Source organism: Anomaloglossus baeobatrachus, chromosome 3, assembly GCF_048569485.1.
Source record: "Anomaloglossus baeobatrachus isolate aAnoBae1 chromosome 3, aAnoBae1.hap1, whole genome shotgun sequence".
NCBI classification, from domain to species: Eukaryota; Metazoa; Chordata; class Amphibia; order Anura; family Aromobatidae; genus Anomaloglossus; species Anomaloglossus baeobatrachus.
Window position 1 is genome coordinate 233,802,839 of NC_134355.1, and position 18,577 is coordinate 233,821,415.

The following is an 18,577-nucleotide window of genomic DNA, read 5'->3' on the forward strand; positions in this document are numbered from 1 at the left end:
GAAAATTTATCTAACTTGCTCATGAGTTTTATGATCTTGTTAGCATGCAAGCCTGTTTGTTATTACAAGGCATTGCCTCTTTTTGTCTCAAGTTAACTGATTGATTGATTAATGAGCTAAATTGACCCACATCTAAGCACAAACTTTCCTATATAAGTAAACCTAGCTAAGGGGAAGCATTTATGCAGGGGGCATTTGTGCAGATTTTATTAAGTGCTGATTTTGATAAGTGCACTGCAAATATTCATGGCATGAATCTAACATTCATCTCTCATCTCTTAATACAGGTATATATAATCATCTCATCTCCTCTCATCTGCTGAACTCTAACTCTGCTTTCTTCTTATAGTAATGAAATGGTATATATCATTAGTTCTAACTGAGCTTGTTCTTAGATGTAGAAACTTTATCTAACTTGTTCATAAGTTTTATGATCTTGTTAGCATGCAAGCCTGTTTGTTATTACAAGTCATTGCCTCTATTTGTCTCAAGTTAGCTGTTTGATTGATTAACAATCTAAATCGACCCTTATCTAAGCACAAACTTTCCTATATGCGTAAACCTAGCTAAGGGGAAGCATTTATGCAGGGGGCAGTTGTGCAGATTTTATTAAGTGCTGATTTTGATAAGTGCACTGCAGGTATTCATAGCATGAATCTAACATTCACCTCTCATCTCTTCATACAGGTATATATGATCATCTCATCTCCTCTCATCTGCTGAACTCTAACTCTGCTTTCTGCTTATAGTAATGAAATGGTTTATATGATCATCTCATCTCCTCTCATCTGCTGATCTCTAACTCTGCTTTCTGCTTTTAGTAATGAAATGGTATATATCATTAGTTCTAACTGAGCTTGTTCTTAGATGTAGAAAATTTATCTCACTTGCTCATGAGTTTGATGATCCTTTTAGCATGCAAGCCTTTTTTTTATTACAATTTATTGCCTCTTTTTGTCTCAAGTTAGCTGATTGATTAACGAGCTAAATTGACCCACATCTAAGCACAAACTTTCCTATATAAGTAAACCTAGCTAAGGGAAAGCATTTATACAGGGGGCATTTGTGCAGATTTTATTAAGTGCTGATTTTGATAAGTGCACTACAAATATTCATGGCATGAATCTAACATTCATCTCTCATCTCTTAATACAGGTATATATAATCATCTCATCTCCTCTCATCTGCTGAACTCTAACTCTGCTTTCTTCTTATAGTAATGAAATGGTATATATCATTAGTTCTAACTGAGCTTGTTCTTAGATGTAGAAACTTTATCTAACTTGTTCATAAGTTTTATGATCTTGTTAGCATGCAAGCCTGTTTGTTATTACAAGTCATTGCCTCTATTTGTCTCAAGTTAGCTGTTTGATTGATTAACAATCTAAATCGACCCTTATCTAAGCACAAACTTTCCTATATGCGTAAACCTAGCTAAGGGGAAGCATTTATGCAGGGGGCAGTTGTGCAGATTTTATTAAGTGCTGATTTTGATAAGTGCACTGCAGGTATTCATAGCATGAATCTAACATTCACCTCTCATCTCTTCATACAGGTATATATGATCATCTCATCTCCTCTCATCTGCTGAACTCTAACTCTGCTTTCTGCTTATAGTAATGAAATGGTTTATATGATCATCTCATCTCCTCTCATCTGCTGATCTCTAACTCTGCTTTCTGCTTTTAGTAATGAAATGGTATATATCATTAGTTCTAACTGAGCTTGTTCTTAGATGTAGAAAATTTATCTCACTTGCTCATGAGTTTGATGATCCTTTCAGCATGCAAGCCTTTTTTTTATTACAATTCATTGCCTCTTTTTGTCTCAAGTTAGCTGATTGATTAACGAGCTAAATTGACCCACATCTAAGCACAAACTTTCCTATATAAGTAAACCTAGCTAAGGGAAAGCATTTATACAGGGGGCATTTGTGCAGATTTTATTAAGTGCTGATTTTGATAAGTGCACTGCGTTATTTATGGCATGAATCTAACATTCATCTATCATCTCTTCATACAGGTATATATGATCATCTCATCTCCTCTCATCTGCTGAACTCTAACTCCGCTTTCTGCTTTTAGTAATGAAATGGTATATATGATCATCTCATCTCCTCTCATCTGCTGAACTCCAACTCTGCTTTTTGCTTATAGTCATGAAATGGTATATACCATTATTTCTAACTGAGCTTGTTCTTAGATGTAGAAAATGTATCTAAGTTGCTCATAAGTTTTATGATCTTGTTAGCATGCAAGCCTGTTTGTTATTACAAGTCATTGCCTCTTTTTGTCTCAAGTTTGCTAAATTATTGGTTAACTAAATAAATCGACCCACATCTAAGCACAAACTTTCCTGTATGCGTAAACCTAGCTATGGGGAAGCATTTATGCAGGGGGCATTTGTGCAGATTTTATTAAGGGCTGATTTTGATAAGTGCACTGCAGTTTTTCATGGCATGAATCTATCATTCATCTCTCATCTCTTCATACAGGTATATATGATCATCTCATCTCCCCTCATCTGCTGAACTCTAACTCTGCTTTTTTCTTATAGTAATGAAATGGTATATATCATTAGTTCTAACTGAGCTTGTTCTTAGATGTAGAAAATTTATCTCACTTGCTTATGAGTTCTATGATCTTTTTAGCATGCAGGCCTGTTTTTTATTACAAGTCATTGCCTCTTTTTGTCTCAAGTTAGCTGATTGATTGATTAACAATCTAAATCGACCCTTATCTAAGCACAAACTTTCCTATATGCGTAAACCTAGCTAAGGGGAAGCATTTATGGGGGGGGCAGTTGTGCAGATTTTATTAAGTGCTGATTTTGATAAGTGCACTGCAGTTATTCATGGCATGAATAATAATAATAATAATAATAATTAATAATAATAATTTTATTCATTTATATAGCGCTATTAATTCCACAGCGCTTTACATACATTGGAAACACTGTCCCCATTGGGGCTCACAATCTAGAGTCCCTATCTGTATGTTTTTGGAGTGTGGGAGGAAACCGGAGAACCCGGAGGAAACCCACGCAAACACGGGGAGAACATACAAACTCCTTGCAGATGTTGTCCTTGGTGAGATTTGAACCCAGGACCCCAGCGCTGCAAGACTGCAGTGCTAACCACTGAGCCACCGTGCCGCCCATGAATCTAACATTCACCTCTCATCTCTTCATACAGGTATATATGATCATCTCATCTTCTGTCATCTGCTGAATTCTAACTCTGCTTTCTGCTTTTAGTAATGAAATGGTATATATCATTAGTTCTAACTGAGCTTGTTCTTAGATGTAGAAAATTTATCTCACTTGCTTATGAGTTCTATGATCTTTTTAGCATGCAGGCCTGTTTTTTATTACAAGTCATTGCCTCTTTTTGTCTCAAGTTAGCTGATTGATTAACAATCTAAATCGACCCACATCTAAGCACAAACTTTCCTATATAAGTAAACCTAGCTAAGGGGAAGCATTTATACAGGGGGCAATTGTGCAGATTTTATTAAGTGCTGATTTTGATAAGTGCACTGCGTTATTCATGGCATGAATCTAACTTTCATCTCTCATCTCTTCATACAGATATATATAATCATCTCATCTCCTCTCATCTGCTGAACTCTAACTCCGTTTTCTGCTTATAGAAATGAAATGGTATATATGATCATTTCATCTCCTCTCATCTGCTGAACTCTAACTCTGCTTTCTGCTTATAGTAGTGAAATGGTATATATCATTAGTTCTAACTGAGCTTGTTCTTAGATGTAGAAAATTTATCTCACTTGCTCATAAGTTTTATGATCTTGTTAGCACGCAAGCCTGTTTGTTATTACAAGTCATTGCCTCTTTTTGTCTCAAGTTAGCTGATTGATTGATTAACGAGCTAAATTGACCCACATCTAAGCAAAAACTTTTCTTTATAAGTAAACCTAGCTAAGGGAAAGCATTTATGCAGGCGGCATTTGTGCAGATTTTATTAATTGCTGATTTTGATAAGTGCACTGCAGTTATTCATTGCATGAATCTAACATTTATCTCTCATCTCTTCATACAGGTATATATGATCATCTCCTCTCCTCTCATCTGCTGAACTCTAACTCCGCTTTCTGCTTATAGAAATGAAATGGTATATATGATCATCTCATCTCCTCTCATCTGCTGAACTCTAACTCCGCTTTCTGCTTATAGAAATGAAATGGTATATATGATCATCTCATCTCCTCTCATCTACTGAACTCTAACTCTGCTTTCTGCTTTTAGTAATGAAATGGTATATATCATTAGTTCTAACTGAGCTTGTTCTTAGTTGTAGAAAATTTATCTCACTTGCTCATGAGTTTGATGATCCTGTTAGCATGCAAGCCTGTTTGTTATTACAAGGCATTGCCTCTTCTTGTCTCAAGTAAGCTGATTGATTGATTAACAAGCTAAATTGACCCACATCTAAGCACAAACTTTCCTATATAAATAAACCTAGCTAAGGGAAAGCATTTATGCAGGCGGCATTTGTGGAGATTTTATTAAGTGCTGATTTTGCTAAGTGCACTGCAGTTATTCATGGCATGAATCTAACATTCATCTCTCATCTCTTCATACAGGTATATATGATCATCTCCTCTCCACTCATCTGCTGAACTCTAACTCCGCTTTCTGCTTATAGAAATGAAATGGTATATATGATCATCTCATCTCCTCTCATCTACTGAACTCTAACTCTGCTTTCTGCTTTTAGTAATGAAATGGTATATATCATTAGTTCTAACTGAGCTTGTTCTTAGTTGTAGAAAATTTATCTCACTTGCTCATGAGTTTGATGATCCTGTTAGCATGCAAGCCTGTTTGTTATTACAAGTCATTGCCTCTTTTTGTCTCAAGTAAGCTGATTGATTGATTAACGAGCTAAATTGACCCACTTCTAATTACAAACTTTCCTATATAAATAAACCTAGCTAAGGGGAAGCATTTATGCAGGCGGCATTTGTGCAGATTTTATTAAGTGCTGATTTTGATAAGTGCACTGCAGTTATTCATGGCATAAATCAAACATTCATCTCTCATCCCTTCATCCAGGTATATATGATCATCTCATCTCCTCTCATCTGCTGAACTCTAACTCCGCTTTCTGCTTTTAGTAATGAAATGGTATATATGATCATCTCATCTCCTCTCATCTGCTGAACTCCAACTCTGCTTTTTGCTTATAGTATTGAAATGGTATATACCATTATTTCTAACTGAGCTTGTTCTTAGATGTAGAAAATGTATCTAAGTTGCTCATAAGTTTTATGATCTTGTTAGCATGCAAGCCTGTTTGTTATTACAAGTCATTGCCTCTATTTGTCTCAAGTTAGCTGATTGATTGATTAACAATCTAAATCGACCCTTATCTAAGCACAAACTTTCCTATATGCGTAAACCTAGCTAAGGGGAAGCATTTATGCAGGGGGCATTTGTGCAGATTTTATTAAGGGCTGATTTTGATAAGTGCACTGCAGTTTTTCATGGCATGAATCTAACATTCATCTCTCATCTCTTCATACAGGTATATATGATCATCTCATCTCCTCTCATCTGCTGAACTCTAACTCCGCTTTCTGCTTTTACTATTGAAATGGTATATATGATCATCTCATCTCCTCTCATCTGCTGAACTCTAACGCTTTCTGCTTATAGTAATGAAATGGTATATATCATTATTTCTAACTGAGCTTGTTCTTAGATGTAGAAAATTTGTCTAACTTGCTCATAAGTTTTATGATCTTGTTAGCATGCAAGCCTGTTTGTTATTACAAGTCAATGCCTCTATTTGTCTCAAGTTAGCTGATTGATTGATTAACAATCTAAATCGACCCTTATCTAAGCACAAACTTTCCTATATGCGTAAACCTAGCTAAGGGGATGCATTTATGGAGGGGGCAGTTGTGCAGATTTTATTAAGTGCTGATTTTGATAAGTGCACTGCAGTTATTCATGGCATGAATCTAACATTCACCTCTCATCTCTTCATACAGGTATATATGATCATCTCATCTTCTCTCATCTGCTGAATTCTAACTCTGCTTTCTGCTTATAGTAATGAAATGGTTTATATGATCATCTCATCTCCTCTCATCTGCTGAACTCTAACTCTGCTTTCTGCTTTTAGTAGTGAAATGGTATATATGATCATCTCATCTTTTCTCATCTGCTGAACTCTAACTCTGCTTTCTGCTTATAGTAATGAAATGGTATATATCATTATTTCTAATTGAGCTTGTTCTTAGATGTAAAAAAATGATTTAACTTGCTCATAAGTTTTATGATCTTGTTAGCACGCAAGCCTGTTTGTTATTACAAGTCATTGCCTCTTTTTGTCCCAAGTTAGCTGATTGATTGATTAACAATCTAAATTGACCCACATCTAAGCACAAGCTTTCCTATATAAGTAAACTTAGCTAAGGGGAAGCATTTATACAGGGGGCATTTGTGCAGATTTTATTAAGTGCTGATTTTGATAAGTGCACTGCGTTATTCATGGCATGAATTTAACATTCATCTCTCATCTCTTCATACAGGTGTATATGATCATCTCATCTCCTCTCATCTGCTGAACTCTAACTCCGCTTTCTGCTTATAGTAATTACATAGTTACATAGTTACTAAGATTGAAAAAAGACCTAGGTCCATCTAGTTCAACCTTCCTCCACCAGTTCTACATTTGGTCCCTAAGTCATTTATAACCAACAATGTTGTGTGTACTGAGGAAATCATCCAGCCCTTTTTTGAAAGCTGTTATAGTATCTGCCATTACTACCTCTTGTGGTAGGGCATTCCACAGTTTGACTGCTCTAACTGTAAAGAACCCTTTCCTATTTAGCTGTCGGAATCGCTTTTCTTCCACTCGCAGTGAGTGCCCCCTTGTTCTTAGTATTGTCTTCGGAAGAAATAAGGCATGTGCCAGTCCTTTATATTGACCACACATATATTTATACATATAAATGAGTTCTCCTCTGAGACGTCTTTTTTCTAAGCTAAACATATCTAACTTTTTCAACCTGTCATCATATGGGAGGCCTTCCATTCCTTGTAGTAGTCTAGTTGCCTGCCTTTGAACTGACTCTAACTTCTGAATGTCCTTTTTAAAATGTGGAGTCCAAAACTGGATCCCATATTCCAGATGTGGCCTTACAAGTGATTTATAGAGGGGTAATAATACGTTGGGATCGCGGTATCTAATCTCTCTTTTTATACACCCTAGAATCTTGTTTGCTTTTGCAGCTGCTGCCTGACATTGAGTGCTGCTGCTCAGCTTATTTGTAATGAGAATACCCAAGTCCTTCTCCTGTTCTGTAGTCCCAAGTTTACTTCCATTTAATGTATACGCAGTTATAGGATTACTCCGTCCTAGGTGCATTACTTTACATTTATCAACATTAAATCTCATTTGCCAAGTATCTGCCCATTCTGACATCTTATCCAGATCTTTTTGTAATATTATACTATCAAGGTCAGTTTTTAATATCCTACATAGTTTGGTGTCATCAGCAAAGACTGACACTTTACTATCAATCCCATCCACAAGGTCATTAATAAAGAGATTAAAAAGAATTGGTCCTAGCACAGATCCCTGCGGCACCCCAGTGCTGACTATGGCCCATTTAGAGAATGTTCCATTTATGACTACTCTTTGTTTCCTATCTTTTAGCCAATTCCTTACCCAGTTGCATATAGTTTCCCCCAGTCCTTGCTTCTGGAGCTTTAGTATAAGCCTATTATGTGGTACAGTATCAAATGCCTTTGCAAAGTCCAAATAAATCACATCAGCTGCATTACCAATATCCAGGTTTGAACTTACCCCCTCATAGAACCCCAACAGGTTGGTTAGACACGACTTATCTTTCATGAATCCATGCTGTCTGTCAGTTATTATATTATTTTCTGCAACATATTTTTGCATGTTATCCCTTAAAATGCCCTCAAAAACTTTGCATACTACTGATGTCAGGCTTACTGGACGGTAGTTGCCTGGATCTACCCTCTTACCTTTCTTAAATATCGGTACCACATCAGCAATCCTCCAATCCTGAGGCACCAACCCTGTTACAAGTAAGTCTAAAAAGATGAGATACAGCGGTCTGTCAATTACGGAGCTCAATTCCCTCAATATTCGTGGATGAATGCCATCTGGCCCTGGGGATTTGTCAATGTTTAATTTACTCAGACGTAGGCGTACTTCTTCTTGTGTTAAATTAATTATATCGGGTGGTGAACTTTGATTTTTCACTTGTTGAATGATGCCAGGTACAGTCAGTTCCTTGGTGAACACAGATGAGAAATGCCTATTTAATATCTCAGTCTTTTGTTTGTCCTCTATAACTAACTTGTTATTATATTTTAAGGGGCCAATACTATCCTTTGTTTTCCTTTTGGCATTAATGTATTTATAAAAGATTTTGGGATTTATTTTAATGTCATTGGCGATTTTTGTTTCAGTAGCTAGTTTTGCTTGTTTGATTTCTTTTTTGCATTGCCTATTGATATCTTTATACTCCTGCAATGCTATTTCTGTATTCTCAGCCTTTAAGATTTTAAATGCCCTTTGTTTTTGTTTTATTATACTTTGTTCAGTCTTATTTATCCATAGTGGTTTCTTTTTATTCCGGGACGTTTTATTACCAGAGGGTATAAGTTTTTTACAGGACTCTAGCAATATATCCTTAAACTTTCCCCATTTATGTTCAGTATCCCCAGTTACCATGACTTTGTCCCAATCTACACATTTAAGCTCTTCCCTTAATTTGTTGAAATCAGCTTTCCTAAAATTCCAGGTTTTAGCATTTCCCCTTTGAAATGTTCTATTGAATATTACGTTGAAGCTTACCATATTATGATCGCTGGTGCCCAAGTGCTCCCGGACCTGTAGATTTGAAATTGTATCCGGTCTATTTGACAGGACCAAATCTAGCAAATTATCTCCCCTTGTCGGTTCATCTACCATCTGAGAGAGGAAATGGTCTTGAATGGTAGATAAGAATTTACAGCTTTTAGCACAACCAGAAGATTCTATGTCCCACTGTATGTCTGGATAGTTGAAATCCCCCATAATTAGAACCCGATTATTATTATTAGCTGCCTTTTCAATTTGTTCCAGCATTTCACCCCCTATTTGTTCAAGTATGTTAGGAGGCTTATAGCAAACTCCAAATAGCATTTTTCCATTATTCTCCTCCCCATGTACATTTACCCATACTGACTCTACATTGTTGCAGTTCCCCCCAATGTCATCATTCAACACAGGTTTTAGGTTAGATTTGATAAATATACACACCCCACCACCTTTTTTGTCTTTCCTGTCCCTCCTAAATGTACTATAACCCTGTATGTTTGTCACCCAGTCATGGCTTTCATCCAGCCAGGTTTCCGTAATGCCCACCACATCATAATCCATGGTTGACATAAGAGTCTCCAATTCATTCATTTTGTTTGCAAGACTTCTTGCATTTGCCAGTAAACATTTAATCCTATTAACACCTTTATTACTCCTAGCCTCCCTACGTTCCTTGCATGTCCCATCCCCCCCTAATCCTTCATTGACTCCTACCATCTCACTGTCTCTATCTGCTCTATCTATCCCCTTTTTTGCTCCACTACCCTCCCTCCCCCCAGATCCTAGTTTAAAAGCTCCTCTATTAGTCTGACCATTTTCTCCCCCAGCACAGCTGCACCTTCCCCATTGAGGTGCAGCCCGTCCCTACCGTAGAGCCAGTAGCCGACTGAGAAGTCAGCCCAGTTCTCCATGAACCCGAACCCTTCCTTCCTGCACCAATTTTTAAGCCACGTGTTTATCTCCCTAAGCTCCCGCTGTCTTTCTAGTGACGCTCGTGGCACCGGTATTATTTCTGAAAACACCACCTTGGAGGTCCTGGACTTCAGCTTCTCTCCTAGTTCCCTGTAATCATTTTTAAGGACCTTCCACCTGCCTCTAACTTTGTCATTAGTACCAATGTGCACCATGACAGCTGGGTTTTCCCCAGCCCCACCCAGCAATCTGTCTATCCGATCCACAATATGCCGAACCCGAGCACCCGGCAGACAACACACTGTTCGGCATTCACGGTCTCGGCGACAGATGACCCTGTCTGTCCGATTAATTATAGAGTCCCCGACCACCAACATCTGTCTGCGCTTTGCTGCACTCCTATTTCCCTCCTTCCTACAGCAGTTGTTTTCCTGGTTGCTAGGAGCAACGTCCTGCTGTAGTGACCCTAGTCCTGGCCCTTCATTCCTGATATCAGCCAAACAGGCATATTTACTAGGTTGTGCCAGGTCAGGACTAGGCTCCCTGACACTTTTTCCCCTACCTCTTCTTCTAACTGTTACCCAACTACCTACCTCTAGGTCCTGATCTTCTCCACCTCCACCCTCCTCCATATCACTGGCCCCAGCCAGAGAAAGCTCAGTGAGCTCTAAACTCCTCTCCAGGTTTGCAATGCCCCTGAGTGTTGCAAGCTGCTTATTTAGATCAGTTACCTTGGCTTCCAAACACGCAACATGCTTGCATCGAGTGCAGACATATTCACCCTCAAACGGCTGCTCAAGGCATGCATACATCTGACAAGATACACACCTGGTAGCATTGTCCATGGAGCACCTATCAAATGGGGATAAACAGTAAAGTAGAAAAACAAAGAAAAAAAATAAAAAAAACCAATGGGAAACGTATAAGGATAAATTCAAACTATGTTCTTGTGTCAAACTATGTAATTGTGTTGAAACTATGCCACACTTATCTTTAAAACCTGCACACTTTGCTGCAGAACCTCGCACGCTCAGCACCTCGCTTGATCTGGCTGGTTTATATAGTTCTACAGGACTTCCAGAAGCTGCCAGAAGCTTCTAGAAACAGGTGTTGAAGGTAATGAAATGGTTTATATGATCATCTCCTCTCCTCTCATCTGCTGAACTCTAACTCTGCTTTCTGCTTTTAGTAATGAAATAGTATATATCATTAGTTCTAACTGGGCTTGTTCTTAGATGTAGAAAATGTATCTCACTTACTCATGAGTTTGATGATCCTGTTAGCATGCAAGCCTGTTTTTTATTACAAGTCATTGCCTCTTTTTGTCTCAAGTTAGCTAAATGATTGATTAACAATCTAAATCGACCCACATCTAAGCACAAACTTTCCTATATAAGTAAACCTAGCTAAGGGGAAACATTTATACAGGGGGCATTTGTGCAGATTTTATTAAGTGCTGATTTTGATAAGTGCACTGCGTTATTCATAGCATAAATCTAACATTCATCTCTCATCTCTTCATACAGGTATATATGATCATCTCATCTCCTCTCATCTGCTGAACTCTAACTCTGCTTTATGTTTATAGTAATGAAATGGTATATATCATTAGTTCTAACTGAGCCTGTTCTTAGATGTGGAAAACTTCTCACTTGCTCATGAGTTTTATGATCTTGTTTGCATGCAAGCCTGTTTGTTATTACAAGTCATTGCCTCTTTTTGTCTCAAGCTAGCTGATTGATTGATTAATGAGCTAAATTGACCCACATCTAAGCACAAACTTTTCTATATAAGTAAACCTAGCTAAGGGGAAGCATTTATGCAGGGGGCATTTGTGCAGATTTTATTAATTGCTGATTTTGATAAGTGCACTGCAGTTATTCATGGCATGAATCTAACATTCATCTCTCATCTCTTCATACAGGTATATATGATCATCTCATCTCCTCTCATCTGCTGAACTCTAACTCTGCTTTCTGCTTTTAGTTGTGAAATGGTATATATGATCATCTCATCTCCTCTCATCTGCTGAACTCTAACTCTGCTTTGTGCTTATAGTAATGAAATGGTATATATCATTATTTCTAATTGAGCTTGATCTTAGATGTAGAAAATTTATCTAACTTGCTCATAAGTTTTATGATCTTGTTAGCATGCAAGCCTGTTTGTTAATCAATCAATCAGCTAACTTGAGACAAAAAGAGGCAATGACTTGTAATAACAAACAGGCTTGCATGCTAACAAGATCATAAAATTTATGAGCAAGTTAGATACATTTTCTACATCTAAGAACAAGCTCAGTTAGAAATAATGATATATACCATATCATTACTATAAGCAGAAAGCAGAGTTAGAGTTCAGCAGATGAGAGGAGATGAGATGATCATATATACCTGTATGAAGATATGAGAGATGAATGTTAAATTCATGCCATGAATAACGTACTGCACTTATCAAGATTGTTAATCAATCAATCAGCTAAATTGAGACAAAAAGAGGCAATGACTTGTAATAACAATCTAAATCGACCCACATCTAAGCACAAACTTTCCTATATAAGTAAACCTAGCTAAGGGGAAGCATTTCTACAGGGGGCATTTGTACAAATTTTATTAAGTGCTGATCTTGATAAGTGCAGTGCGTTATTCATGGCATGAATCTAACATTCATCTCTCATCTCTTCATACAGGTATATATGATCATCTCATCTCCTCTCATCTGCTGAACTCTAACTCTGCTTTCTGCTTATAGTAATGATATGGTATATATCATTATTTCTAACTGAGCTTGTTCTTAGATGTAGAAAATGTATCTAACTTGCTCATAAATTTTATGATCTTGTTAGCATGCAAGCCTGTTTGTTATTACAAGTCATTGCCTCTTTTTGTCTCAAGTTAGCTGATTGATTGATTAACAATCTAAATCGACCCACATCTAAGCACAAACTTTCCTATATAAATAAACCTAGCTAGGGGGAAGCATTTATACATGGGGCATTTGTGCAGAATTTATTAAGTGCTGATTTTCATAAGTGCACTGCGTTATTCATGGCATGAATCTAACATTCATCTCTCATCTCGTCATACAGGTATATATGATCATCTCATCTCCTCTCATCTGCTGAACTCTAACTCCGCTTTATGCTTATAGTAATGAAATGGTATATATCATTAGTTCTAACTGAGCTTGTTCTTAGATGTAGAAAATTTATCTCACTTGCTTATGAGTTTTATGATCCTGTTAGCATGCAAGCCTGTTTGTTATTACAAGTCATTGCCTCTTTTTCTCTCAAGTTAGCTAATTGATTGATTAACGAGCTAAATTGACCCACATTTAAGCACAAACTTTCCTATATACAGTGCCTACAAGTAGTATTCAACCTCCGGCAGATTTAGCAGGTTTACACATTCGGAATTAACTTGGCATTGTGACATTTAGACTGTAGATCAGCCTGGAAGTGTGAAATGCACTGCAGCAAAAAAGAATGTTATTTCTTTTTTTTTTTTTTTAAATGGTGAAAAGTTTATTCAGAGGGTCATTTATTATTCAACCCCTCAAACCACCAGAATTCTGTTTGGTTCCCCTAAAGTATTAAGTATTTCAGGCACAAAGAACAATGAGCTTCACATGTTTGGATTAATTATCTCTTTTTCCAGCCTTTTCTGACTAATTAAGACACTCCCCAAACTTGTGAACAACACTCATACTTGGTCAACATGGGAAAGACAAAGGAGTATTCCAAGGCCATCAGAGACAAGATCGTGGAGGGTCACAACGCTGGCAAGGGGTACAAAACCCTTACCAAGGAGTTGGGCCTACCTGTCCCCACTGTTGGGAGCATCATCCGGAAGTGGAAGGCTTATGGAACTACTGTTAGCCTTCCACAGCCTGGACAGCCTTTGAAAGTTTCCACTCGTGCCGAGGCCAGGCTTGTCCAAAGAGTCAAGGCTAACCCAAGGACAACAAGGAAGGAGCTCCGGGAAGATCTCATGGCAGTGGGGACATTGGTTTCAGTCAATACCATAAGTAACATACTCCACCGCAATGGTCTCCGTTCCAGACGAGCCTGTAAGGTACCTTTACTTTCAAAGCGTCATGTCAAGGCTCGTCTACAGTTTGCTCATGATCACTTGGAGGACTCTGAGACGGACTGGTTCAAGGTTCTCTGGTCTGATGAGACCAAGATCGAGATCTTTGGTGCCAACCACACACGTGACGTTTGGAGACTGAATGGCACTGCATACGACCCCAAGAATATGATCCCTACAGTCAAGCATGGTGGTGGCAGCATCATGCTGTGGGGCTTTTTCTCAGCCAAGGGGCATGGCTATCTGGTCCGCATCCATTGGAAGATGAAGAGCACGGCCTACCTGGAGATTTTGGCCAAGAACCTCCGCTCCTCCATCAAGGATCTTAAGATGGGTCGTCATTTCATCTTCCAACAAGACAACGACCCAAAGCACACAGCCAAGAAAACCAAGGCCTGGTTCAAGAGGGAAAAAATCAAGGTGTTGCAGTGGCCTAGTCAGTCTCCTGACCTTAACCCAATTGAAAACTTGTGGAAGGAGCTCAAGATTAAAGTCCACATGAGACACCCAAAGAACCTAGAAAACTTGGAGAAGATCTGCATGGAGGAGTGGGCCAAGATAACTCCAGAGACCTGTGCCGGCCTGATCAGGTCTTATAAAAGACGATTATTAGCTGTAATTGCAAACAAGGGTTATTTCACAAAATATTAAACCTAGGGGTTGAATAATATTTGACCCACACTTTTATGTTTAAAATTTATTTAAAATTTAACTGAGCAACATAACTTGTTGGTTTGTAAGATTTATGCATCTGTTAATAAATCCTGCTCTTGTTTGAAGTTTGCAGGCTCTAACTTATTTGCATCTTATCAAACCTGCTAAATCTGCAGGGGGTTGAATACTACTTGTAGGCACTGTAAGTAAACCTAGCTAAGGGGAAGCATTTTTGCAGGCGGAATTTGTGCAGATTTTATTAAGTGCTGATTTTAATAAGTACACTGCAGTTATTCATGGCATGAATCTAACATTCATCTCTTATCTCTTCATACAGGTATATATTATCATCTCATCTCCTCTCATCTGCTGAACTCTAACTCTGCTTTCTGCTTATAGTAATGAAATGTTATATATCATTAGTTCTAACTGAGCTTGTTCTTAGAAGTAGAAAATTTATCTAACTTGCTCATAAGTTTTATGATCTTGTTAACATGCAAGCCTGTTTGTTATTACAAGTCATTGCCTCTTTTTGTCTCAAGTTAGCTGATTGATTGATTAACGATCTAAATTGACCCACATCTAAGCACAAACTTTCCTATATAAGTAAACCTAGCTAAGGGAAAGCAGTTATACAGGGGGCATTTGTGCAAATTTTATTAAGTGCTGATGTTGATAAGTGCACTGCGTTATTCATGGCATGAATCTAACATTCATCTCTCATCTCTTCATACAGGTATATATGATCATCTCATCTCCTCTCATCTGCTGAACTCTAACTCCGCTTTCTGCTTTTAGTAATAAAATGGTATATATGATCATCTCATCTCCTCTCATCTGCTGAACTCTAACTACGCTTGCTGCTTATAGTAATGAAATGGTATATATTATCATCTCATCTCCTCTCATCTGCTGAACTCTAACTCTGCTTTCTGCTTATAGTAATGAAATGGTATATATCATTTGTTCTAACTGAGCTTGTTCTTAGATGTAGAAAATATATCTCACTTGCTCATGAGTTTTATGATCTTGTTAGCATGCAAGCCTGTTTGTTATTACAAGTCATTGCCTCTTTTTGTCTCAAGTTAGCTGATTGATTGATTAATGAGCTAAATTGACCCACATCTAATCACAAACTTTCCTATATAAGTAAACCTTGCTAAGGGGAAGCATTTATGCAGATTTTATTAAGTGCTGCTTTTAATAAGTGCACTGCAGTTATTCATGGCATGAATCTAACATTCATCTCTTATCTCTTCATACAGGTATATATGATCATCTCATCTCATCTGCTGAACTCTAACTACGCTTACTGCTTATAGTAATGAAATGGTATATATTATCATCTCATCTCCTCTCATCTGCTGAACTCTAACTCTGCTTTCTGCTTATAGTAATGAAATGGTATATATCATTAGTTCTAACTGAGCTTGTTCTTAGATGTAGAAAATATATCTCACTTGCTCATGAGTTTTATGATCTTGTTAGCATGCAAGCCTGTTTGTTATTACAAGTCATTGCCTCTTTTTGTCTCAAGTTAGCTGATTGATTGATTAATGAGCTAAATTGACCCACATCTAAGCACAAACTATAAGTAAACCTTGCTAAGGGGAAGCATTTATTCAGATTTTATTAAGTGCTGATTTTGATAAGTGCACAGCAGTTATTCATGGCATGAATCTAACATTCATCTCTCATCTCTTCATACAGGTATATATGATTATCTCATCTCTCATCTGCTGAACTCTAACTCTGCTTTCTGCTTATAGTAATGAAATGGTATGTATCATTAATTCTAACTGAGCTTGTTCTTAGATGTAAAAAATTTGCATCATGGATAAATCCGCACGAATGTGTTTGGTCAGTAAATACTCATTTATATTCATAGATAATGACAGTTAGGGTGATCTGCGCCGTAAATACTTCATATATCTTTACATAATCTGTTTATATATCTGGAGGAAATTATATTTCCTTATAGGTAGGGTACGATCTGATGTGCCAATCATATGTTGTGGTGATAAGTCTCCTATCCTTGAACTATGGAACCTTCTTCTGATAAAGTAAGGATCCCACTTTATGATCCATTCGGGTTCTATACTTTATATTCAGAGTACCTTTTGGAAATATTTGTGGGCTTTGATTTATATATGGGACCCTGTCTATTGTGGCTTATGGGATTCAAACCATATATGTATTAAAGGGAGTTCCTCATTAATACATCTATACTCTGCATAAATTAGAGTAACTTTTATATCATACATCCTTGATTGTGTATATAGAGCATGGACAATAACGTCCTCCATATAGGATCTTGATTCAGTCTTTTTTGATGAACCTCTAAATATGTATTTTGTGCAAATTAGTGCATGTGCTGTGCAAAAGTGTGGTTCATAAACATTTATGGCTATATTTTTTTCTATAAATATGGGATGTGCTATACCTCTGTCTGGAAAAAACCCTAGAATATGTGCTTTATGCTGTTAATGTAAGCGCTTTAGGAAATCCTATATATCTAATATAGCTTAGTCTATTGTGACTATGCTGCTTCTCCTCCTGTATTCTAATATTCTCTAATGTAGGTTGCACTGTATTGTTCTATTTGCAGAACCTTCCTAACATGTATTTTGCGCAAGCGTTGGTTTTTTTTTTTTTTTCTCTGTTCATTTCTGCTCCAAGACTGTTTTTGGAAATTCACAGCTTAAACGCTATTTGCGTAAGTTGCACTATTTTTTGGTATTCACTAAACATCCTAAGTAAGTACTTTGCGTAAACTAACGCAGGTGCTGCATGAGCTGTTAGAAATGACTTCCTGTTTCATCGAGCATTTCCTGATTGCAATGCCATGAGGGATCATGCACCACACTGGTAGGCAATATGGTTTTAATAGTTTATTGGCACGTGTATAAATGTTTGTCTGTGTGATTATTTCCTGTGACACCCACTGCCCCTGATGAAGCTAACATAGCGACACGCGTTGGGCCAGGTTCTCCACCTCTATTTTCAGATAGGGAATCACCATGATAGGGATTTTCTGCCTATGAGGCATTGCAGTTGCTGTTCTGACTATTTGGTCACAATGCTGCTTGAAAGATAGAATGTCTGTCTCAATGTATACCTATTTGTAAGATGGTTATATCTCTGATTCATTATCTGTATTGTTATACATTTTGAACTATCTATGGTGATTCTGGTACAATATTTATCTTTGAGAGGACTTATTTTGGATTGGGTCTTATTATTATTGTCCTTGGTGTTTTTTAATATGTCTGCACTGTGTTGTATTTTGTATGTGTGTTTTTAAACTTTTTGATACACAAATGAAAATTGTATTATAATCTAATTCTGGAGTGAGTGCCTTTTGGTCAAGCGCTTTTTTTGTGATTGATATAGTTGGTTTTGCTTGACAGGTGCACCCCCCCCCATTACTGATAAATTTACCGTATAAACTATGGCTGTGCACGTCTAATTGTTTTTTCTTAGATGTAAAAAATGTATCTAACTTGCTCATAAGTTTTATGATCTTGTTAGCATGCAAGCCTGTTTGTTATTACAAGACCTTGCCTCTTTTTCTCTCAAGTTAGCTGATTGATTGATTAACAAGCTAAATTGATCCACATCTAAGCACAAACTTTCCTATATAAGTAAACATAGCTAAGGATAAGCATTTATGCTGGGGGCATTTGTGCAGATTTTATTAAGTGCAGATTTTGATAAGTGCACTGCAGTTATTCATGGCATGAATCTAACATTCATCTCTTATCTCTTCATACAGGTATATATGATCATCTCATCTCCTCTCATCTGCTAAACTCTAACTTCGCTTTCTGCTTATAGTAATGAAATGGTTTATATGATCATCTCATCTCCTCTCATCTGCTGAACTCTAACTGTGCTTTCTGCTAATAGTAAAGAAATGGTGTATATCATTAGATGTAACTGAGCTTGATCTTAGATGTAGAAAATTGATCTGACTTGCTCATGAGTTTTATGATCTTGTTAGCATGCAAGCCTGTTTGTTATTACAAGTCATTGCCTCTTTTTGTCTCAA